This window comes from Cyprinus carpio, chromosome A7, assembly GCF_018340385.1.
Source record: "Cyprinus carpio isolate SPL01 chromosome A7, ASM1834038v1, whole genome shotgun sequence".
NCBI lineage: Eukaryota > Metazoa > Chordata > Actinopteri > Cypriniformes > Cyprinidae > Cyprinus > Cyprinus carpio.
Window position 1 is genome coordinate 1,510,680 of NC_056578.1, and position 24,720 is coordinate 1,535,399.

General features: G+C 39.8%; 1 pseudogene; it reads right to left on the reverse strand.

Annotated features, from left to right (window-relative positions):
- Positions 1 to 671: 671 nt before the first annotated feature.
- Positions 672 to 23,032, reverse strand: LOC122145499 (annotated as a pseudogene).
- Positions 23,033 to 24,720: the final 1,688 nt, after the last annotated feature.

Below are 24,720 nucleotides of genomic sequence, written 5' to 3' on the forward strand. Positions count from 1 at the left end.
TTTTTATCGTTTTCTAAACCTGTCCCTTATTTTAGGACGAGAACTGAATTGTGTTCTCAGGATTAAGAAGTACATGCATTTGGGTTTTACTGGTCTTCTTTTCTTTTTTGTGTTGTTCACGCTTTGTCTTTTGTTTGTCATTGTATTTATACTACACACACACACACTAGATAGATAGATAGATAGATAGCCTGGGGTTCATGTCAATGTTTATGAAGAGTATGACATGCAAACAGGTACAAGCATGAATTAAATGTTTGTTTTATTTGTTTGTTTTTTTTAATATTCAATTTAACTTTGCCATTAAGACCAATCCTTTCTTCTGCTGCCTTAAATATTCCACTCTTCTAGGTGTCTAATGCCACCTTTGCTATGGTGCCACACACAGATTCAGCTTCTTCTGTTGCTTTCCATCCAGCAATTCCTCCAGCAACAGTTCCCACAACAGCTGCAACTCCAAGCACACCAACAGCTAATGTACCTGCTGCTCCTGCTCCTACACCTGCTGCTGCTGCTGCTCCTTCTGACACCGCTGCTCCTACACCCACTGCTTCAAGTGCTGTTTTTAGAGATAAATATGATTTCAAAATATACAGAACTGGAGCTACTACAACACCGATTCCGAAAAGAGCACCAAGCACGGCCCCTGTTGCTGTTCCTTCAAACTGATTCTAATAATTGCAATGAACAATTTTCTTTGCTTTTTCTCGTTGCTCTTCTGGAGACACATTTACCTCTGTTATATTCTTCTCCTCCTCTTGAATGTGTTTCTCCACCTCTTGAAGCACCTCACTGGTGAAGCGGCCATTTTCTTTCACCATCTTTTCAATGGTCTTCAGCAGATTTTTCACCTGAAACTTGTTGCTCTTGTCTCCTGCGTTACAGTTATTTTGTTGTTTGTTTTAGGTGTTGTTACAGTGTTTTTTGTATTTGTCAACCAGCTGCTGAAGCTGTGAACAGTTCTTCACCAACTCACCTGAGGGAAATAGCGCACATATCCTGTGCGAACATGGCGGCGGTGTTTTTTTAGTTGTGGTGTCATGATGCGCTCTTCTGTGGGTAGTGTTTTCTGTTTTCCCAGTTGACCTCGAAGACCCAGACGGGTGAGGTGTCTGAGCACCAGATCCCTGTGCTCGCACAACCGCGCTCGAGAGTGAGCTAGAATCAGCCAGTCGTCGAGGTAGTTGAGGATACGGACACCTTGTTCCCTGAGAGGAGCCAGGGCTCCCTCCGCGACTTTTGTAAAGACACGGGGAGACAGGGCCAACCTGAATGGGAGAACCTTGTACTGGTATGCCTCGAAAGCAAACCGAAGAAATGGTCTGTGTCGAGGAAGAATGGAGACATGAAAGTACGCGTCCTTCAGGTCAATTGCTGCAAACCAATCCAATGGACGAATGCATTCGAAAATGCGCTTGGGCGTTAGCAACTTGAACAGAAGTCTGTGAAGAGCTCGGTTCAAGACACGCAAGTCCAGGCTTGGCCGTAACCCACCTGTTTTCTTGGGTACTATGAAGTAGGGGCTGTAGAAGCCGGACTTCATGTTGGCTTGAGGGACTGGCTCTATCGCAAGCTTTGTCATGAGGGTTGCGACCTCCGCACGCATGACAGGAGCATCCTTGCCCACCATCGTCGCGTGAACACCCCGAAACCTGGAGGGACGCCGGGCGAACTGAATCGCGTAACCGAGCCTGATCGTTCGGATGAGCCAGCGGGACAGCCTGGGGAGCTCTAGCCAGGCTCCCAGAAACCGATCCAGCGGGGTCAAGGGAACTACAGGCGTACCCACAGTGGGGCAGTGAGGCGGAACAGACAGCCCCAGCATGGGAGGCATAGCGTCCCTTAGCGGGGGCGGAGTGCGAGCACTTGTCTGATTCCGAGTGGCAAAGAGGGCATGAGAAGGCAATGCGTTCTCGAGCCGGCTCTGCGTTGAAACTGGCAAGAGAAGAGGGGAACGACAGCGGTGAGGAAGCACGTCGCCAACTGTCGTCCGTGGCCTCTTGGGACCCGGAGGTAGAGGAAACAGCTCTTTTAATGAAGGTTTGGGTACCTTAGAACGATAACAAAGGATTCTCCCCCGGCCCTCCTCCGGGGGAAGGAGTGGTCCTGCTACCATTTCCTGATGAGCTGACATCCCCAACTCCGGGTCGCCCGTCTCAGGAACGCCGCTTGGCCTGACGCTTGGCAGGTTTAGGGGCAGAGACAGGCTGCGCTACCCTTCTGCGGCCATCTCCTCACTGCGGCTGGTGTGAAGGCTGCTGCTGTGGCCAAGCGGGAGTGGAGGAGACCACAGGGGGGCGCCCTCGACGACGAGCAGGCTGAGGTGGCTGCACCAGCGGCAGTTTGGAAGCAGCAGCGGGCCGCCGGGGCAGGATGTGTTTAATGGCCTCAGACTGCTTCTGGGCGGCAGAGGACTGCTGGGCAAAATTCTCCACCGCGTCGCCGAAGAGGCCAGCCTGGGAGACCGGGGAGTTGAGGAGCTGAGTCCGATCAGACTCCCTCATGTCTGCCAGGTTTAGCCATAGGTGGGGCTCCTGGACTACCAAGGTGGACATCACCTGACCCAAGGAGCGCGCAGTTACTTTCGTCACCCGGAGAGCGAGGTCGTTAGCAGTGCGCGCCTCCTGCAAAACCCCTGGGTCAGCACTGCCCCCATGCAGCTCTTTGAGCACCTTGGCCTGGTAGACCTGAAGGGTGGCCATGGCGTTTAGGGCAGAAGCGGCCTGACCCGGAGCTCTGTAAGCCTTGGCCACAAGCGTGGATGAGAACTTACAGGCCTTGGAGGGATGCTTGGGACCACCACGCCATGCGGAGGTGCTCTGAGGACACAGTTGCATCGCAACAGAGCGCTCCACTGGGGGAATCCCAGCATACCCCTTGGCCGCCCCGCCATCAAGGGCAGTGAAGGCGGAGGAAGCACCAGAACGGTTTCGGGCAGTTAAAGGTGCCTTCCATGAACTGGTCACTTCCTGGTGCACTTCCGGAAAGAAAGGAGCCAGCGGGGGGTGCTGGCGATCAGCACGAGCAGCCCCCAGGAACCAATCATCCAGCCTCGAGCGCTCGGGACAGGGTGGAGGATTCCACTCAAGCCCGATGCTCTTAGCTGCCCGGGAAAGCACGGCTGTCAACTTGGGATCGGACTCGGGCAACGCTGGGACTCCCGAGGGAGGCAACGCAGCCGAATCCTCATCTCCCAAGGACTCAAGGCCTCCTTGTGATGCGGCGATCGACATAAGGTCTTCCTCCTGAGCCCCGAATGAGATGTCAGGAGCCTGAGAGGGTCCAGCAAACTCATCCAGAAACTCAACCGGTTGCGGCGTTTGAGAGGGGGGTGTGGCCCGAGGAGGCTTGTTCATCGGGGAAGCCCACACGGTAACCCTCAGATCACCCTGGCCACCAGCCGAAGTAGCCCTCTTACGAGAAGGGGAGCTAGAATGGAGTGTGGCAGAGGGGACTCTATACCTTTTCAGATAATCGAGTCTCGATCTTAACGCCGAGATAGTCATGTCCCTGCAATGAGAACATGAGTCATCCACAAACGCAGTCTCAGCGTGCTGAAAGCCCAGACACGTGACACAGCGATCGTGGCCATCACGAGGAGCGATATATCGACCGCACCCAGAAACACACGGGCGAAATGACATCTTTAAAAAGACGCATATTCAACACGTTTACTCTTTTAGAGAGAGGAAAAAGCTCTTTCAGTGGTGCTGAAGCGCTCAGGGGAATGCGGGAGCTGACTGCAGGAAACACAGACGAACCGCTGAATCGCGCCGTCACACCAACACCAGCTGACTCGCTTGTAAACACTCGTAAACACTGTGAAAGCAGCAAGCGATGTGCTCGGCTCCGAAGCGAAAGCTTGAATGTGAGTTGCTTGCGCTGCTCCTTATATACCCACACAGCGGGGCAGAGCTCCACAGCAGGGGGGAGTTTACCAAGGTACATTGTGTACCATTGGCTCATTTTGTTACCACTCGAAGGTGATTGGGCTCTCGGGCGAGACCCCATTCGTCAGTCTCTTTCTGATGTAACGTAGAACATGACCGACTGAAAGGGAACACATTTTTTCCAAGAATTGTATTCTCAGCGCTGCTTTTTCCGTCTCCTGTTTTCCCAAGAAGTACAATCTTTCTCTCTGGCAGCGAAACACTGGCTGTTGGAAACACACATTTTATAATGTGAGCTTAAATCCTGAAAAAAAAAAGATCCTGAAGTTGTATTTATTTATTTATTTTTCCCTAAAATGTTCAGTCACTGTACTCTCTGCCATTGTAAATGCATCTAAATTTTACACATTAAATGTGACATTGTGCTACAATCATAACTTACAGGCACATCCCATGATCCTTGTCTGCTGATGACGTCTCTGTAAGTGAAATGATATTCAGGTTAGTCTTAGCATTAACCAGTCAGATAATCAATTCTCTACCCTCCTAAATATAGGTAGGGATGGGCGATAACTCTTATTTTATTTTCGATCAGATATTCGATCGATATATTTAAGCCCAGTATCGTCGATACCGATACCTCTAAACTAAACCGATATTTTAAATTATTAAAAGAATATAATCAGTAATTATACTCACTTAATATTAGTGCCATGTTTTTTAACATTTCATAGGCCTTTTTTGTTTACACTGTCAGAAATAAAATATATTATAATTGTATTTAAGCCTTTTACCTCAAAGGTGCACCTACTGTATACCCCTAAAAGGGAGCATATTAGTACCATACAAGTATGCATGCTTTAAGGGTAGATAAGTTACAAAGGTGCACCTTTGAGGTTACCTCATTAAAAATAATCATGGTGTTACATGAGTACTTAAATGTATTTTTATTATTATTACCATGGTAAATTTGTGGTTACTGCAGTTTTACTACAAATACTGTGGTAAACTGTGGTTACTGTAATAAAACCATGGTTAATTTTTGTAAAAGGCTGCCAGGCTGCTGTACTCCTAAAGGTGAAATTTTATTTATTTTTAACTAATTTTTTTTCTGAAAGATTTATTAACAGCAATTACAGAACATTACACAATCTATTTGAACTTTTAAAAACCAGTTTAAATAAATTTACTTGCACAAACTAACCTATTTAAAATAAATATTACATGTACACAAAAGTTTGGGGTCAGTAAGATTTTGTCGTTTTTCTTCTCATGCTTACCAAGGCTGCACTTTGAATAAATACAATCAATCAATCAAACAAACAGTAAAAGCAGCAATATTGTGAAATATAACAATTAAAAAGAACTATTTTATATTTTAAATGTATATTTATAAAATGTAATTTAAAATGCATCTGTGATCAAAGCTGAATTTTCAGCATCATTACTCCAGTCTTCAGTGTCACATGATCTTCAGAAATCATGCTAATGTAATTTGCTGCTCAAGAAACATTTATTATTATTGCTGCTTCATATTTGTGTGGAAACCGTGATGCATTTTTCAGAATTCATTTTATATATAGGCCTAGTAACGATGTTATGTAGGCTAATGTAATGTAATAATGTGCCAATGGTTTCTTAAGATCTACTTATGCTTCTGATGCTTTTGGGAAACGCAGCCTTATTTGTACAAGCACTGTGAGCCATGCGTCAGCAGCAAACGCTGTCTGTAAATGGTAAATGGACTGCATTTATATAGCGCTTTCAACAGACCCATGGCCATCCAAAGCGCTTTACAAGTTGCCTCACATTCACCCATTCACACACTCATTCATACACCGACGGCGGTGGTGTCAGCCATGCAAGGCGCCATCCAGCTCGTCGGGAGCAGCTGGGGTTGGGTGTCTTGCTCAAGGACACCTCGACACTTGGTCAGGTGGAGCCGGGGATTGAACCACCAACCTTCCGGTTTGTAGACAACCTACATGAACCACTGAGCCACTGCCGCCCATGATGTTTTAGGTTTTCATGTTTGTAGATGTTCAGGTACAGATATTGAAAAATCACATATAAAATAACATTTGCATATTCTTCACTCTGTGTTGCACCTTGATTTTTCATAACCATTTGAAATTATAGGCAACCACTGCACTTTAAAAAAGTGCAATGTTTGATTTATATTAGACTGTATAATTTCAAAATATGAAGCAAAAACAGAATCATTTCACAAAGCTAAAGTCGGGTTATGCTACATAAAACATCTGTATGAAACAGAAACAGCAGACGGTGAATGAGAAGCAGAGATTCATTCTCTGCCAGCAGGTGGCGTTTATGGTACAGTGATACAGCGTTTCCTTGGTTACCGCTGTAAACACGGCAGCGCTGCGCATATTAAAGGGGTCATATGATGCGATTTCAAATTTTCCTTTCTCTTTGGAGTGTTTAGAGCCCTGTATTTCAGCCCGGGCCCGATGGGCCCCGACTTTTTTACGTCCCTCGGGCCAGGCTTCGGGACAATTTTCACGTCATAGTTCAGACGCGGGCTGGGCCTCGGGCCTGCTTTAGGCTTCTCCTTATTATTTTATATTTTAGACATCCATCAATTAGTGATGAAAAAAAATTGCCGCGTTGGTGGAAACAACACGAGACCGTGCTACCGCAACTGTCAAGAGTGTCTCTGCTGATTTGGTGCGTGCCGTCAGCGCAGCTGAACAGTTCTCTGTTCAAATACACACAATAGGCTTAAGCTTGCAGCAAAGCACCGGCAAAAGTAATTACCATAAATGTGACAGGTGGAAATAGTAAGGAGAAATTTGAATTATTTACTATTAAACTAGTGTTTTCTGAGTCTGTGTCGCAAGGAGGAAGTAGCCAATCCTGACTCACCATCTCCTCTTTAGACGCGCCTTTAGAGAGAAGTGCATCTTTACGGATTATGATTATGATAAAAGAGTTATTGTTTTCGATTTGTTTTATTTTGTAAAGTAGTCATTTAAAGCTTTCTATAGATATATTTATCATGTCTGTGAGGCATCTATTCGCTGAGTTTCGGTTCATTTTTGTACTCCTGTTAAAGATGAGACGGCAGAAAGCGCATCATGTTTGTTTTATTTTTTACTTTTTTTTGTAAAAGGTTTTGTTTTTGTTTTGTGTGTGCACAGATATAAGTAGGTAGTTTTTAGTTTAAAATGTTTTCTCTTTCCTTTATGAGCAAAAATGTTGGCGTATCCACTGAAATAAATGCAAGTGATCGCGCTGGCTCCTCCATATCCTGCAAAGCGTCTCCGCACAAACTATTGGATATAGCGCACATTTATCTAGGTTTAACGTTTAAACATTGTTATATGCTTAAACTGTTTTATATCTATAGATTTTATTTTAGGCTAGTCGTGATGATTTGAGAAGGCTAAATTGATCAAACAGGCTCACTGTCTGCCACTGGCCGCTTGGCCGTTACTTAAAAAAAAAACTAAAACTTATATTTAACAAACAAAAAATGCCGCCCAAATGTTCATGCAAAGAAAGAAGGCATACCTTTTATTCTCGTTGTAGTATTGTTGTTTCCGCCGCCATGTCGTATAGACACTGTGTGTTTCACTGTGAAAGCGAAACTACTTTGTTTGGCCTTCCAAAAGAGGATGATATCCATTTCGTCATGCCTGGAGCTAATCCGTGCTGGTCGCTGAGGAAATACATCAACTTTGCACTGTGGATCGCTGGATCGGCTTTCACCGTGGACGACGGCGTCCAGCGTGGGGTCATCACATGTGGTTGCCGCAAGCACAAGGTACGCTCCTTCGTAGAATCCGCCTGCCGCGCCGTTCTCAAGCCGCCCGCCTCTGCTCATTCAAGCCGACTCACTCTAGGCCTCCAGCCTCTGCACACTCAAGGCCGCGGTGTGTGACGCTGTTCCACTGAGAAAGCGAAACTATCTTGTTTATCCTTCCAAAAGAAGACACGACTAGAAATCACGTTTATATCAAGTTTATAATAGGTTTTATGTTTATGTCTCGTCACTCTAGCCGGACAGGGAATCCCAATATGTTATGGGGCGTAACATTTCTTTAACGCTTGAGGCATTCGGCCAATCACAACGCACTGGATAGCTGGCCAATCACAGCACACCTAGCTTTTGGATGAGCCTTGTGAAAATCGATGCGTTTCAGAAGGCGGGGCATAGAGGAGCAACAATAATGTACAGTATGTGGAAAATAATGTGTTTTTTTAACCTTAAACCGCATAAACACATTTCATTACACCAAATACACAAAATAATGTTCTTTTTAGCAGCATCATATGACCCCTTTAACACTAATTTAAATGCATCATACAAAGACAAAATGAAAAGAAAATGCCATTTCTAAAAACAGTTAGTTTCGTTCCCCTCAGAAACACATTCATATAAAATTCAATGTTTGGATTTTCTTCCTATATTTCGCGCATCATGAACAGTGATCTTGTTCTGCCTGCTACAGTATTTTCTCCTCTTTTTGTCCGTCTGCAGGATCTCTGTCCTCTGTTACTGGCCGTTTACAGGCTAAGTATAATAACGTAACATTTCCACACAAATGGCCACTGGGAAAATGATTGCAGTGCAGTTTGTGTGAAAGCACGGAACAGAAGATAGTCTGAAATCAAACAAAAAATCTCCAGTAGATCGGTGCACCTGTACTCCAGTGTATACATTTTAATATAGATTAATCATTGTTAAAGCTACAAAGTTACCCCACCAAAAAAATAAAAATGTCCTAGCGAAGCCCATGTTGCCAACCGGGACGTATTAGCCGGGACGTCCAATATTTTGTGCTTCATTATGTGTCCCATACGACTTCCCTTGTCCCGTTTCTTGACTGCTAACCACTGACTGATTGAACAGCAGCAGTGCTGACCACTTGAGAATGATCACTGACACCAATCATAGCCACCCTCACACAGTATGCTACGTTAAGCAAATCAGAAATCCATATTAACTCTTTGAGGAAGGCTGTGTGTGTGTGTGTGTGTGTGTGTGTGTGTGTGTGTGTGTGTGTGTGTAGGGTTGTCAATTTCAGAAAAGGAAAATACGAGACAATCGCGTAGGCTATGAAATTGGCAAACCTACATGTGCTGCAAACATTACCAGCTTTAACTTGTCAATGCTGGCAAATGACCATGGTATAAGTGGGATAATGCAATTTGTGCATTAAACAATTTATGCTCATGTTTCACTTTCTCTGCTGTTATCAATGTGCGGTGTGATATGGGGCGGCGTTTGTAAAGCGGCTCACGCAGAAAATAACAGCAACATTTTGTCACATTTAGCTTCAAACAATGTTTAAAAAATTGGTATGAATTTTTGACGGTCACTTTTTAGCACATTTACAACAATATTTGTCAACTTAGAGATATTTTAAATAGTTAAATCTAAATATTAAATGTTACATCTAAATGTTAAATCTAAATGCTAAATCTAAATCTAAATGTTAAATCTAAATGTTAAATCTAAATTTAAATGTTAAATCTAAATATAAATCTAAATGTTAAATGTAAATGTTAAATCTAAATCTAAATGTTAAATGTAAATGTTAAATCTAAATGTTGAATCTAAATGTTAAATCTAAATCTAATTGTTAAATCTAAATGTTAAATCTAAATCTAAATATGAATTTTAAATCTAAATGTTAAATCTAAATGTAAAATCTAAATGTTAAATCTAAATGTTAAATCTAAATGTAAAATCTAAATGTTAAATCTAAATCTAAATGTTAAATCTAAATCTAAATATGAATTTTAAATCTAAATGTTAAATCTAAATCTAAATGTTAAATCTAAATGTTAAATCTAAATCTAAATATGAATTTTAAATCTAAATGTTAAATCTAACATGTTAAATCTAAATGTAAAATCTAAATGTTAAATCTAAATCTAAATATGAATTTTAAATCTAAATGTTAAATCTAAATATGAATTTCAAATCTAAATGTTAAATATAAATCTTAAATCTAAATGTTAAATCTAAATATAATATAGAATCTAAATGTTTCGGGTGAAACTAAATATTTAACTAATATGCAAATTCAAAATGGCGATAACCGGAAGTGCCAAAATAAAAGCTCGAGGAGGTCAGTGTGTGTTTATAGCATCGTGTCAAATAAGTAACGAATAAAAACCATCTCATCCGAGGAAATTGACTCTTGGACATGGATTATCGTGATAATAACTACCTAAAATAATAAACACGTTTGGAGAAACTGTATTTGAAGAGTAGGCTAGTGTCACTTTTATGAAAAGTGCGGGACTTATGATGACCTGTAGCCATAATAGCCAGCCACGAGGGGTCTCACTTTGACTGAATGTTATGTCCTCACTCATCACTCATCATCACTCAGAGTCAGGCGGTTGCTGTCGTTGTTGTGGACATTTTGGATGTTGCTGTCATTGTTGAAACATTTTGAATAGCCGCCAGGACGGCTTTGAATATGCTCTTTGCTCTGTTTATACTCTTTGAGAGGAGACAGTAACGTTAACATTTACCGTACCTGGTCAGGGGCGGGCGGGGATATAGGCTCTTGAACATGGCAGAGGACATAACATTCAGTCAAAGTGAGACCCCTCGTGGCTGGCTATTATGGCTACAGGTCATCATAAGTCCCGCACTTTTCATAAAAGTGACACTAGCCTACTCTTCAAATACAGTTTCTCCAAACGTGTTTATTATTTTAGGTAGTTATTATCACGATAATCCATGTCCAAGAGTCAATTTCTTCGGATGAGATGTTTTTTATTCGTTACTTATTTGACACGATGCTATAAACACACACTGAACTCCTCGAGCTTTTATTTTGGCACTTCCGGTTATCGGCAATTTACATATTAGTTAAATATTTAGTTTCACCCGAAACATTTAGATTAAAGATTTAGATTTAGATTTAACATTTATATTTAACATTTATATTTATATTTATATTTATATTTAGATTTAACATTTAGATTTTACATTTATATTTAGATTTAACATTTAGATTTAACATTTAGATTTAACATTTAGATTTAGATTTAGCATTTAGATTTAACATTTAGGTGTAACATTTAATATTTGGAATAACTATTAACTATTAAAATATCTCTAAGTTGACAAATATTGTTGTAAATGTGCTAAAAAGTTCATACCAGTTTTTTAAACATTGTTTGAAGCTAAATGTGACAAAATGTTGCTGATATTTTCAGCGTGAGCCGCTTTACAAATGGCGCCCATAGTGTGACCAGGGGGGCAGGGTTTCATATTTTATTGAAGCATCCCTGGGCGCCGCCATTGGCTAGCGGACCCCCACCTGCTGTTAGCATTCCATTGACTCCCATTCATTTTGGCGTCACTTTGACAGCGAATAACTTTACATCTGAGGCGGTTTAAAGACTCCATTTGTCCATTCATTATTTCTAAAGAAACACGAAAATGTATAAAAGGCCCCATTACCTTGTATCTTACGTTATGGCCCGTAGAAGCAGTTTTTGTAAAAATGGGCTAACGATTGCGTCAATAACCTGCGACTCTCTGTCGCGCAGTAGAGAAATTACCGTATGGACAGGAGGAGAAGCTCGCAGGTAATCTTTTACTGTCTATGAGGCTATCGGGGGGACGTGGAGGCATGAAGTCAAGGGAGAAGCCCATAGAGAGTCCATAAAAGCAACGGGACAAAATTGTTCAAACAACATCTGCAAGATTTGGTGATTCAGATTTCTCTTGGCACAGCGATTAGAAGACTTACAATTGTCAGACAGGTTGCTCACGTGACATTTACGTCATCAAGCTGAGGTTTGAGTCCTGCGCAGTACGCTCGACCCCAGGAAGTGCTAATTGACTTCACTTGTCTCCGTTGAATCCAACGGGGTCGCTGTGTCCATTTCTATTTACTGTCTATGAGTGTGACGCTCCGCTCAGTATTCCTCAATAGTCGCTCACGGTCCACTCAGGCACTGGATGCGTCTTAAATCAGCTCACAGCCTACAGCTCCCGAGCTTGTGAATCAGCAGATCGTGAACACGAATTCGGTCACTGGTAAGGAAAGTTGTCTCACTGCACGTTGGGACAGTGATCACATTTGAATTCCAGTGTCGTGCCAAGGTACTTACCCCTGATGATAATAATAAAAAAAGTGTATCCCCAGTCGCGGGGAGCGCGCATGCAGCAGTACAGGCGGACCTTTGATGATATCGCCAAGATTAATAAAGCTATAACACGTGAATTCTTTAAGTTATCGTTTGTTGTTGTTTTATCAACGAGGTTTAGCAAATACAGCCATCACATCGCCCCTCTATACATAGCCTTTGGATATTGTTGTAAATTGTTTTTTATTCCCCCTCCACTTTCCACAGTGAATTATTTTCAAAATCATTTATAATGCATTGCATTTAAAAACACAAAACACGATTACAGTAACAGTGGTGAATACAAATTTCTTGTTACCTGGTAAAAAGTTATAGTGGATAACATATCTTTTCAGGGCCCGCATTTTCGACCTGGTATAAACAGTATCCCTCCTCCAAAATGTACAGATGATGGCCTGTCATTAAGTGTTTTATTTTGTGAATACTTCACATCATGTCTAATAACAGTGATGAATATGCACAAGTCTTTTCAGACTGTATTTTACACTTGATGATAGGCCATCATCTGTACATTTTGGAAGAGGGATACTTTTTATCCACCTTTTTTCTTCAACGCGGAAGTAAGCCTGTGGGTGAGACTTCCACTTCATTAGGCCGCTATAGGTAAATGAAAGAGGAGAATACCAACGTGCAGTAAACGGTAAAACTGTTTTGCACTACAAACCAGTGTGCTCATAATTAAGATAATATATTAAAATAATATGATAAGACCCACCAACTTCAATATCAAACAGCTAAAACGAACTGTTTTGTTCAGCTAGCTAAATCGCTGGATGGAGTGGACGCAGATGAGACCGGAAGCCAGACCCATTTTTACGACAAGAAAAAGGTGGATAGCAGGTTGAAAATGCGGCCTGAAAAGATATGTATCCCACCATAGCTTTGACCACGGTAACAAGAGAACTTGTATTCACCACTGTTACTGTAATCGTGTTTTTGTGGTTTTAAATGCAATGCATTATTAAAATGATTTTGAAATTAATTCACCGGGAGGAGAGTGGGTGGCAAGTGTGTGGGGGGGGATAAAGAACATTTACAATAATATTCAAAGGCCTATGTTTGCTTTATGATAAAAAAGGTGGTCTTGGTTTTTTCAGTAGCGTTATACATTCTCAATTTAGTGCAATGAAGTTTTGATTGTTAGCCTAAATAAGAAATAAAGCATTTTATTTTGATAGATGGGCCATGTGATGCCCTGTATTTGCTAACCTCGTGGATAAAACAATAATAGTAAAACGCTTGTCAAAAAAAAAAGTTTTGTTCTTTTAAAAATCTTCGTATAGCTTGTCCTTATATTTTAATGTGACATTATTTTTGGTATAGGGCGCATAGTGAGCTCTGATGCTCCCTAGTTTTTGCGGTGCCCTGTGGTGAGTTTTTCAGGGAGCGAGCATTCCAGTGTCATTGGAAGTTCCTCTTGAATGATTTTCGCGATTGAGACAGACATTTAACTGGCCGACTCCCTGATCCGTTGCCCTGACTACTGGAACAGGGAGCATGCACTGGAGACGCACACACTGTCCTCACGCCTCACAGGGAAAAGCTAAGGCCGCTAAAATAACACGCCGACCTGGAAATTTGTATTTACGTATTTTGCTTCTGTCGGCAAATCCCTTCTGTGTGGTAAATCTGGGATGGGCAGCGCTGGTAAAATGACTCCCTCACTGCTCCACTCTACTAACGTGCTCATGGAGTAACTGGGGGAAAATAACATACAAATATACTCCAAATAAAATACAAATACATCTGACTGTTTATTCACATGTTGCCCACAAGCGCCATCTGCTGGACGAGAGAGCCATCCAACAGTTTTGTTACTGTATATTCAGGGTTGTCCAATGCTGCGCCTGGACTTCCACTGTCCTTCAAACTGCAGCGCCTATCACTTTATTTTTGTAACGGTAAGTAAATACGATGACGGAGGGTGAAATTCGGGTAATCTGGGACACCTACGCTCCAGTGTGTTTTTATTTCCTGTTCTACAACACAAATTGAGTCAACAGGACTTTTAACTATACTTTAGCATAGATGTCATGTGACTAAATCACATGACTTCATTGGGGTGATTCCACAGAAAGGGGCGGGGCACTTGTCAATCAAGAAGCTCCTAGGTCATTGACATAGGATTCTGACTAGATTATGTTAAGGGACATAAATCTATCATAAATAATACAGTGTTGTCAATGTATGTTTGTGGATCTATTCAAGCAACAAAATATGTATTAAAGTGTTGAAAATGTGTTTTAGTTTTTTTTTTCTTTGCAAACATTTTTTTGTTGTTGTCCCACATTATCCAATATGACGCTAAGATGTTGGACAAACATGCTTTAGGTAATCTGGGGACAGTCTTCAAATAGAGGGAAATATGTATTTAGGGACTTTATACCAGTCTAATGACAAGGCATAATATATCGATAATGAGAAATGGGTGTTAATGTGGACTATTGGTAGGTTTTAACTTATTACAAGTTCACAGTAGCTAGCAGCTAGCTAAACCAGCTAGCTAGAGAGAATACTACAGAGATGGAATCTGGGAAATGTATTCCAGTAGCAAGCAAAGATATCGGATGAAGCATTTCCCAAATTCCCAGTTAGTTAGTATATACAATGGTTAAAATTACTGAGCAGAGGGGTGATCTGCACCATGCCAGTTGACAATGTTCTTGTACACAGAGACACACACACACACACACACACACACACACACATTCAAAAACTCACACACACACACACACACACGCACACACGCACGCACGCACGCACACACACACACACACACACACACACACATGCATGCATTCACACACACACACACACCTCCACACACACACACACACACACACACACAAAACGTGCCTTTGTGGTTTACGGGGACTTCTCCATAGGCGTAATGGTTTTTTATTCTGTACACACTGTATTTCTATTGCCCTACACCAAACCCTTTACACCTAACCTTAACCCTCACATGAAACTTTGTGCATTTTTAGATTTCAACAAAAAAACACAATATAGTATGTTTTTTAAGCCTCTTGTTTTACGGGGACACAGGTAGTGTCCTCATAAACCACCTTCATATTGTTATACCTAAAAAACACCCCATGTCCCAATTATACAAAATTTGTGTCCTCATAGACCACATATGCCAGTTCACACCACACACACACACACACACACACACACACACCACACACACACACTACACATTAGTCATCAGTCAGCTAAAAATATGTGAAATATCCATGGGCCTTTAATTAAGCTCACTGAAATGTATTTGCAGAAATACATGGCACCACAGCGGTCAGGAAAAGAGATGGCAAACAGAAAGAGCGATGGAAGAGAAGTGAGGGAAATGAGAGAAATAAGAAGTTAAACCAATGGAATGAGCGTGTGTAGAATGAAAGGGAGCTATTGCTGAGGACAAAGAGCTAGTGAAAGAGGAGTTCCCCGAGTTAGCCCCAATTTTAATAGAATGGATAACTTGAATAACTGACTGAATAATCCATTTATCAAATTTGTGCTTGCTGTTTCTTAAATTTTTAGTTGATTCTTTAAAAATTTAATACAATGTTAAACAATTTTAATAGTTTTAGCATGAATTAAAATGAATTAACACATTAGATTGTTCATCCTGTGTACAGAAAGAAATAATTTTTCCTGATTTTGAAATATACATTTCCTTACTGAGATTTCTTGTACTTGTCATTTTTTTTTTTCATAATGCTTTTTAAAATTTGGTGATACTGTGTTTGGCATGCATAAAGTATGGTAAATAATTGCTTATTTTTTTTAGGCCTAATACATATGTCCCAGATTACAAAGTGACCTGTCCCAGATTATCAAATTCAGTCAGAAGATTTTTTATTTTTTTTGGCACAAAAACATAATAGGCGTGGCATGTCTCCTCTGGATATAATATCCACATTCTTTCTTCAGGTTGGTTAGAAAACATCTTAGGAATTTCCAGAAAAGTCTAATGTGTTGATCTAATGTGTTAAATAGATATCGAAATAAGTCGCAGAAGTCAAAACTGGCAAAAAAATGTCCCAGATTACCCGAATTCACCCTACTTGGCTTATAATGTGTTAAAACTTCCGTTTCACTAGCCGTAGGTAAGGAGCGTAAGGAGCGATGTGGTGGGATCACACACAGAACACTATTAAACACTGTGATGGTAAATATTTACCACACTCGCGGTGTATAACTCATGTGAGGAGATAAATGTAGAAGTGGCCTGCCATAACTATATTAATTATTGTTTTTGTGTGGTCCGCTTGAATAGACGAGCCTTTGGATGCGGAATATAAAAACACTGAGGCATATCAGTAACATTACCTCACCGCAATAATGTCAGCTGAGTGCTGGTACATGAAACAGATAAGCGATTCATGTTTTAAAAGCAGACCTGAATTCCAGTACTGGTCTGTGATTGGCATTGAGGATTTAGGTAAATTTAACTGGTAATGACTAATGTCTCCTTTGTCTCTTTTAATCGTTGAAATCCCTTACTGATTGTTTTTAAAGTATTAAATGAAAATTTTTTTTAATTTTTTTTGTCTTTTGATCCATACACTGAATTTGGGGCGGATTAATTGCATCTAAAAATAAAAGGTTGCTAAGCTAAAATATAGTGCATGTACTTTTTATTTATTATATATAAGTTTTTTTTATTTTTATTTGGGGATTAAATTAATTGTTTTACACTACTATTCCAGAAAGTTTTCCATTGTTTCCATGACTTTTGAAAAAAAAAAAAAACTGGAGACTGCCCATTATTTACCTAGCATTGCTAAATGTAATCATTTTCGTGGGGAATCAAAATAATCGGGGCTGCACCTTGACATTTTAGGTTGTGTGTATTGTGGTGTGGTGCGATATATAAGAAAATTGTCAGAAAAAAAAAAAAAAACATTTTCAAGAAAGAGCTTTATTGCCAGGTATGTTTACACATACAAGAACTTAGTTTTTCGTGACATAAGCTGTCACAGTGTAAACAGACTGACAGCGACGAAACCAAAACACACAAATAATAATACTAAAATAATATAATATATACATACTAAATAAAATAGAAGTAAATAAGGAATAAAAATACATACAATGAAAGTGTGTATGTACAGGTATTATTATGTGGAAACTGAAATTTAAACTAAGTATGTGTGTTCGATAAATAAGTTGTAATGTGTGTATAAATAGTGTTGTGTGTGTCCACAGTTAGTGTCAAGTGTTCATTAGATGGATTGGCCTGGGGTAAGAAACTGTTCCTGTTTTCTGGCCGGTCTGGTGCTCAGAGCTCTGTAAGCAGTCGACCAGATGGCACAGTTCAAAGAGTGAGTGTGCTGGATGTTAGGGGCCGAGAGTGATTTGCCATCCCTTTTTCTCACTCTGGATGAGTAACAGTTCCTTGGAGAGAAGGGAGGGTTGTACCGATGATTCTCTCAATCAGTCCGGACTGCCCTCTGTAGGCCTGTCTGAGGGTGCAGATTTGTTAGGCTTGAGCTAACCAGAAGTGATAGAAAGAAAAAGAAAAGCGAGAATTCAGTGATTCAATGATGGTGGAGTAGAACTGGTTTCAGCAGCTCCTGTGGGCATGTTGAAACTTCGCTCTACAACTTTCCTCTACTGACGTTCGTCGCCAAAACTAGAAAAAACAACCGCTGCTGGGGCCTGTTCACAATGGAGTCACAAACAAACAAGAAGAAAGAGAAAGAAGTACTATAAGATCCTTGAAAATGATTTGTGTAAAAACAGTATATTAAGTCACACACTGAATACTTCCAAACAACCTAGCACAATGTATCCAAATTACTACACACGCCTAAATTTCATATAACATGCCATGAAATGTAATCATCCTGTGCTCCTCCACTGTCACCATCCAATAGGAGATAATTCAGCTTACTACACTCTGGGACACATCAAAGCATTCAGCAAGATCTCCTTGAAGTAAATTCAGCTTCAGCTTCATCATGTCCATCACGAATTGTAGTCCATTATGTGCATCTTAAAATTGGGAAGTATAGAACTTTAACATGTTCCTTTAATGACACTAAGGGTGAAGCCAGCATACCATAACATAGCTAGTGTCATTCTTGGAGAACTGCAAAGGCTATGAGGGGAGATTCCCACTGTGGAACTGTGTTGCCTTGTGTAAACATTATTTTTTAGCCCCTGAGGTCATAAGTGTGTTTCTTTCAATGCCTGGATTTAAGCAAGCACTGTTACTGAAGGGCATCTGCAATGGCTCCGTTTGTGTGGGGGCTTGGGTGCTTTTAGTTTATTACACCCAAAGCCGATGAGCTTCTCCCTTCGGAGGGTCGTGCAAATCATAGGGTGCCCCCCAACCACATTTAGCTCTGGCTGCGTGGATTATGGTCAAAAACAAATGTCTTGCAGGTATTTTTTTTTTACGCTGGCACCAGCTATTTATAACACCCCCTAACTACACAAAGTTCGCCCATTCTTTCCTGTGGTCCATATTAAAAGGCAACGAGCCCTGTAAAATCTAAACATGGTACCGCAAAACTACTGAATCCCAATACAACTACTATTAGGCCGGCGGAAGGCTTTACCGGAAATCTTACACATTTATATTTTTGAAAATGGCGGCACCCGCACTTACGTCAAAATATAGGTGGATACACCTTTCCTGTAACTTTAAGTCTGAAAGTACCTTGATTACCTGGTCGGTGTGAGTTGTGGGTTGAATTAGTGTCAGTTGGCCCTCCAGACCCAGGTTTTAAGAAGCCCTTTTACAGATGAGTAACGAACCCTTACAAAGTCACAGATGTGCTCATGTTTTGAACTTTGAACTCAGTTTGGAACTTTGTATCTCCTGTTATTGCCTCTTATAGGATTAATTGATTTGTTGTATTCATTTTTTTTGTCAGTTTGCTTTGGCACAAAAGTGTCTGCTGAATATACAAATGCAAATAAGGGAAGTTTACGGTGTACATTTAGTCTCGCATAGCCAGAACTTTCCCCCCCCCCCCCCCCCCCATGGAAATCATAAGTTCTGGTACGTGCAGCTTATTCTGATCCAGACCCACCCGTATGACTTCATTCTGTCGAACAAAAAAAGAAGACCTGGATTCCCAATCAACATTCGACCCTTTTACTTCCATTTGTAAGGACAAAACCAACAACACAACAACACACAACAAAAAAAAAAAACAGGTAAAATTATCAGCGACACAGGTCTCAGTGGTTTAGTTTAAGATAACACATTTTATGAAACTCCTCTGTGAGTACAGTTTACTAAAATGAAACTTTTAACTACTTAATCATTTCACATACTTTCCATACAATAAGAAAAAAACATTAGTTTAATGTTTTTTCATAGTTTAAACATTATGTAGGCTTCAGGTCGAATTTGTCAACTTAACAGTTTTTTTTATGTACTCTGGACAACTGGAAAAAAAAAATAATGTTGAGAAACACTAAGTGCAATCATGTCATTGAAATCCTTATTCCTCGCAGTGGGTATTGTGTTCATTTGGAAACTGTATCAGTAGTGCTGTTTGTCCTATTCATTACAATAATATAGAAGTTAGTGACTCAAGAAATGCAAATCTGCATGCCATTTTTCATGCTGCAAGTGCAGTGATTTGGAAAACTGGTATGTGCAGTTTAGCCCATGAGTACTACAGTTATATACGTAGATATTCTTGTAAGGGGGACTTTTCACCAGTACTTGATACCTTTGCTGGGTCTCGGTAAAATAAAAACCATTTCACTGCCAAAATATTGCTGCTTTAACAGAATTGCCTTTGCATTGTGTTAAGATAAAAACTCACAATGGACACCAATTCGTGTTTTTAGAGTAGACTTTTATTCTTTTGGGAACACATTGAACGGTGGTGCTCACCAATCATCACTTGTTTGTGTGTGTTATACATTGGAGGTGAACATCAAACTGGATATTACCACACAGATAACATGGAGGAGGCACAAACAACAAGCATGCTATTTACTTCTATAGATGACATAACACACACACACATATGTATATGCTGATACTGATCTATTAAATGGTTATACAATTAATACAATGTCATTTTTCCATGTAGCACTCTCTGTTTCGGCTGGCAAATCATTATTTAAAGACCCAACCAGAACTGATTAATTATACATCGACATTCAGAAGGTGCAGGCAGTAAATGCTTGTAGATACATAATTAATCATTTTCAATTTTTTATTGACAGACTATAAGCAGAAATGAAACTGAAATCCAATATAATGACAAATTCAGAAAAGAAAAAAAGATAAGTATTGTTCATAAGTATTCTATATAATTATTATCCAAAAATAAACTGAAGCAAAACTTATAGCATGAAATAGCATGAACAAAAACATGTTTTTTTTTTTTGTTTTTTTGGACAAACTACATAGTGTGCTGAATATAATGTAGTAGTATATGTCTTCACAGACTGACGAAGCATACCAGTTCACAAAATCAACAGAATGCATAGTATATATATATATATATATATATATATATATATATATAATATATATATATATATATATATATATATATAAATGTCTAAAACTTGGCTGCTCTGTCAAGTTTTTGCTGTCAGTTAGTAACCTTGGTGTGCTCTTTGACAGCAATCTCTCTTTTCCTGAATCCAGCCCGTATCCAGATCAGATGTTGGACCTGCACCTAGTGATGACCACAACAGCCCTAAATATCAGTGGAGACCATGACAACTGGACGAGCCGTAGAGACAGATCCCCTGTGAAGACAGACAAGTCCTCTGCACAGACCCTATGGCCAGCTTTAACTCCTTCCATAAGCCAGCATGATATACCTGATCTTCAAGCAGAAGGGACTGGATGAAATATTCAGAAAGATATCAGTCCACGGTCTGATTTGTGTTGCAGCCTGGAATTAAGCCACACCATGTTAGTTCGTCTGGCCAGAGGAGAACTGGCCCCGACTGAGTCTGGTTTCTCCCAACGTTTGTTTGTTTCTTTGTTTTTTTTTTTCTCCATTTCTCTCACAAATGAGGTTTGGGTTCTTTGTCACTGTCGCCGCTTGGCTTGATATTTGAAATATTTTTGAATTGACTGTACTGACACTGTTGGATGAGAACTGAACTCAACTGAGCTGGATGATGTTTTCACTAGAGCTGCTTTATATATGAATTAAATCATTTCATAATTGATGGACCTTTTACATTGGACTTTAATTACTGTTTACTATTGTCTTTTTTGTAAAAAAAAGTTGCTTTACAGCAGCAAATCAAATCATTACTTTCTTATCATTGTAAAGCTGCTTTGAAACAATCTGAATTTTATAAAGCATTATATAAATAAAGTGATTGACTTTAAAAGAAACCCAGCCCTACTACATGATAAATGAATCCTTTACAGTGAAACTGTACATGTGTGGCTAAATTGGCATAAAAAACATGCAGTATACAACTTTATTTAGATTAATGTTCAACTGAAAGGAATTTAATCTAAATGGCATTTTTAATTCTCAGTTATTCCATCCACAACTTTAATTGCTGTCACTAATTAATAAAGAAAATTATGTCTTATACTTTAAATGTTTTATTTTATTTGATGATATTCATTAATGTTTTTTTATTCAAAAAAGAGTTTATTTTTTCTTGAGCATATTTGTTGCAGCTTCAAGCATATTTTTTCACTCTCAAGCTTAGTTTGTGTATTTTTTTTTAGTTATAGCTTTCTCAAAGCTGGTCGTCGCTGCATTGCTGGTGGTGTCAGTTCTGAATCAGCATCTTTTTGCATTCCATCCAGAAACAACTCCACTAACAGCTCCTTTAAAAGCACCCCCAGTGACTCTTCTGACACAATGAACCGTATCTGGCCCCAGAGCGGTTTTTTGCAATACTTTCTAAATTTTTTCTGAAATCAGAAATTAAGTTCTGAAACTCCTTCATCACGAGCACCTAGACAAAGCATCAACCAGTACCAATGTTGTTATTCTTGCAGCCCACCTCAGAAATGTTATGTAAAATGTGTACTTTGCTTCTTCATCACGTAATCCTGCATTCATTTCTTTTTTAATTTGCTTATCCACCTCTCTAAGTAGATCATTGCTGTAGCAGTTGTATTTTTCCACCATTTTAGCAATGTTTCAGTATTTTTTTCACCTGTTTTTTTTCCTTTTTTTTTCTATTCCAGTATTTGTCGATGACGTGACAGCGACCTCCACATTTATCAGCCAGCTCTTTTAATTGTGAATTGGTCTTCACAAATTCCATGGTCTGGCCTTCTAGTTGTTCACCAAACGTGAATAAGATCAGTGTGTGTGTTTCAAGGCATCCTCTGTCACATGTGTTCAGAAGTTGTTGCACCATCTTTTTTTTTCATTTTTTTGTGAATCTTCCAACCTTTAGGACAATGATAAAGGTGTGAATGCCTTCCGCGCAATCAATCAGAGCTCTGAGGATCTCAGATTTCATCTCCTCCTCCTTGCCATCTTCTATGTCAAAAAAATCAGGTGTGTCGATAACTGTAATTTTTTTATTACTAACCATGTTCTCATTTCTCTGACATTGAGTTGTAACAGAATTAGCATGCTTAGTGATGAATACAGTTGTTCTAAGAATCATATTCCCAACGCTGCTTTTGCCATTTCCTGTGTTTCCAATAAGGACAATATTTCTCTTTGGCACTGTGTCTAATAATAGAAAAATAAACGTGTTAAAATGTGATTTTTTTTTCTTCTTCTAATTCTAATCCTAATATTGTTTTTGAAACATCTTGTGATTGATCAACCTAGCTCTAATCAGCATTGTTAATAACATTTTACACAGTAAATTTGACATTGTTGCAACAATCTTAACTTGCAGATTTTCCCATGATCCTTGTCTGTTGATGATGTCAGTGTCCTGTAAAGTAAATGACATGCAGGTTATTCTTGACTCTGGCCCTTATTCATATCTAGAAAACATTCATGGATTTTAATCATTTATGATGTTTATTTGTCTAAGCACATTTGAATGCATGTTTTCTTACTCATTGTACTATTCAGTAAATTGGTGACTCAAAATGGTTGCTCTTTGCAGTAGTATGGATGGATAGAGGAAGTCACTTGAAATGTTTTTTTTTTTTTAAGGTAAAAAATGATATGCAATAAACAATGTAACATTCCTTTTCATGACATCTCTGTCAAATATTTAAATTTACGTCATATGTTTGCATGATTATTTAGAAAGAATGAGCATTTATTTAATTTCCACAAAATGATGTAATATGAGGATGTTTGAGCACTCTCTCCCATCTCACTCACTATAACATTCAGACAAAGCAACAGATGGAGCTCATGGACAGAAAACCAGAGTTATATGTGTCTTACATGTTGTATGAGTTAAATGGAGTTTATGAAATTTATAACATATGCGGATGGAGAATCCAGTATTAACAAAGACACGGAAGAGACAGAACAAATATAAAAGCAGATAAATACACAATTAAAATAATATATTATTTGTCTAAGTTCCTCAAGCGGTCTCTGGTATTTTCGTAAGCATAACGTATTTATGATGGTAACAGTTAGCATACATAGCCTACCATTTAGCATCATAAATTTCTGCCTTATATGGTGAACAAAATTCCCATTGGATCACATTCTTAATTATTTCAGACATTCGCTGGTGAAGGTGAGTTTTCTCAAATAAAATTGTTTTACATGTCTTAAATGTTGATGTTAGTTGGCAGCTTGATATGAAAACATGATAACTGCACAGCAGTTGGGGACCGTCTTCTTACTCGGATAAACTCCGCCTTTGTTCATAAGCATTCCTCAAGCCCCAATTGTCCTGTTTTGGACCGAGATCTTCGGCGGGCTGAAAATCCCTGACCGTTGGCCCCTAGAAAGCCCAGATGAGGCTTGACCAAGCCCCGAAAGTGAAAGTGGAAAACCACTGGCACTAGCACACTTGCTTTTGGCCCAACAGTGGAAATGCAGCTGATGAATGAGATGAATCTTGTCTACATTCTGACTAACTTAAACGCCTCTGACTGGCCATTGCGTTCCAGAAATGGAACAGCAGTTTTTGATTGGCTACATTGTTAATCACTTCAAAATATGTAAATAGAAACCTTGGATGCTCTCTATTATGTAAACACAATTACACACTGGAGCGCCAAGATCTGCTTTGCCAATATGCTACAATTACAGTTTCAACTGAGGGTGTTTAGCACCCTCGCACCCCCAGTAGAACTGGCCCTGCCAACCTCACCACACCTCAGACTACCAAATAACTTACCAAAAAATGCTTAAAACTGAAAAACCTGCAATGGTTTCACTATCATAGTGTCTGCACTGGACGAGAGCAACACAACTAAAGACTACACTGTAAAAATGATTGTGATTTTAACAGTAAAAGACTGCAAAAATGCTATAGTAAAAACCTGTTAATTGGTTAACAGTAAGTTTCTGTAATATATACGCATACTGTATAGTACTATAGTAAAATACTGCGGAAAATGGCCGTCTTGGAGTTGTGGACCAGGCTCCGTTTTCCTGCAAAGGTCCAGGATAGCCGTGACTTCTGGCTTAATCTAGGTTTTTTCCCCTGGGGAGTCGCTACCCGGGGCTGGTCTTACGTTGATGGTAAGGGAATTCCCTTCCGAGGAACCAACCTCTGAGGCTCCTCCTTCCGCTGGCACTTCACAGCCAGTGGGGCTGCCGAGAGAACAGGCTGA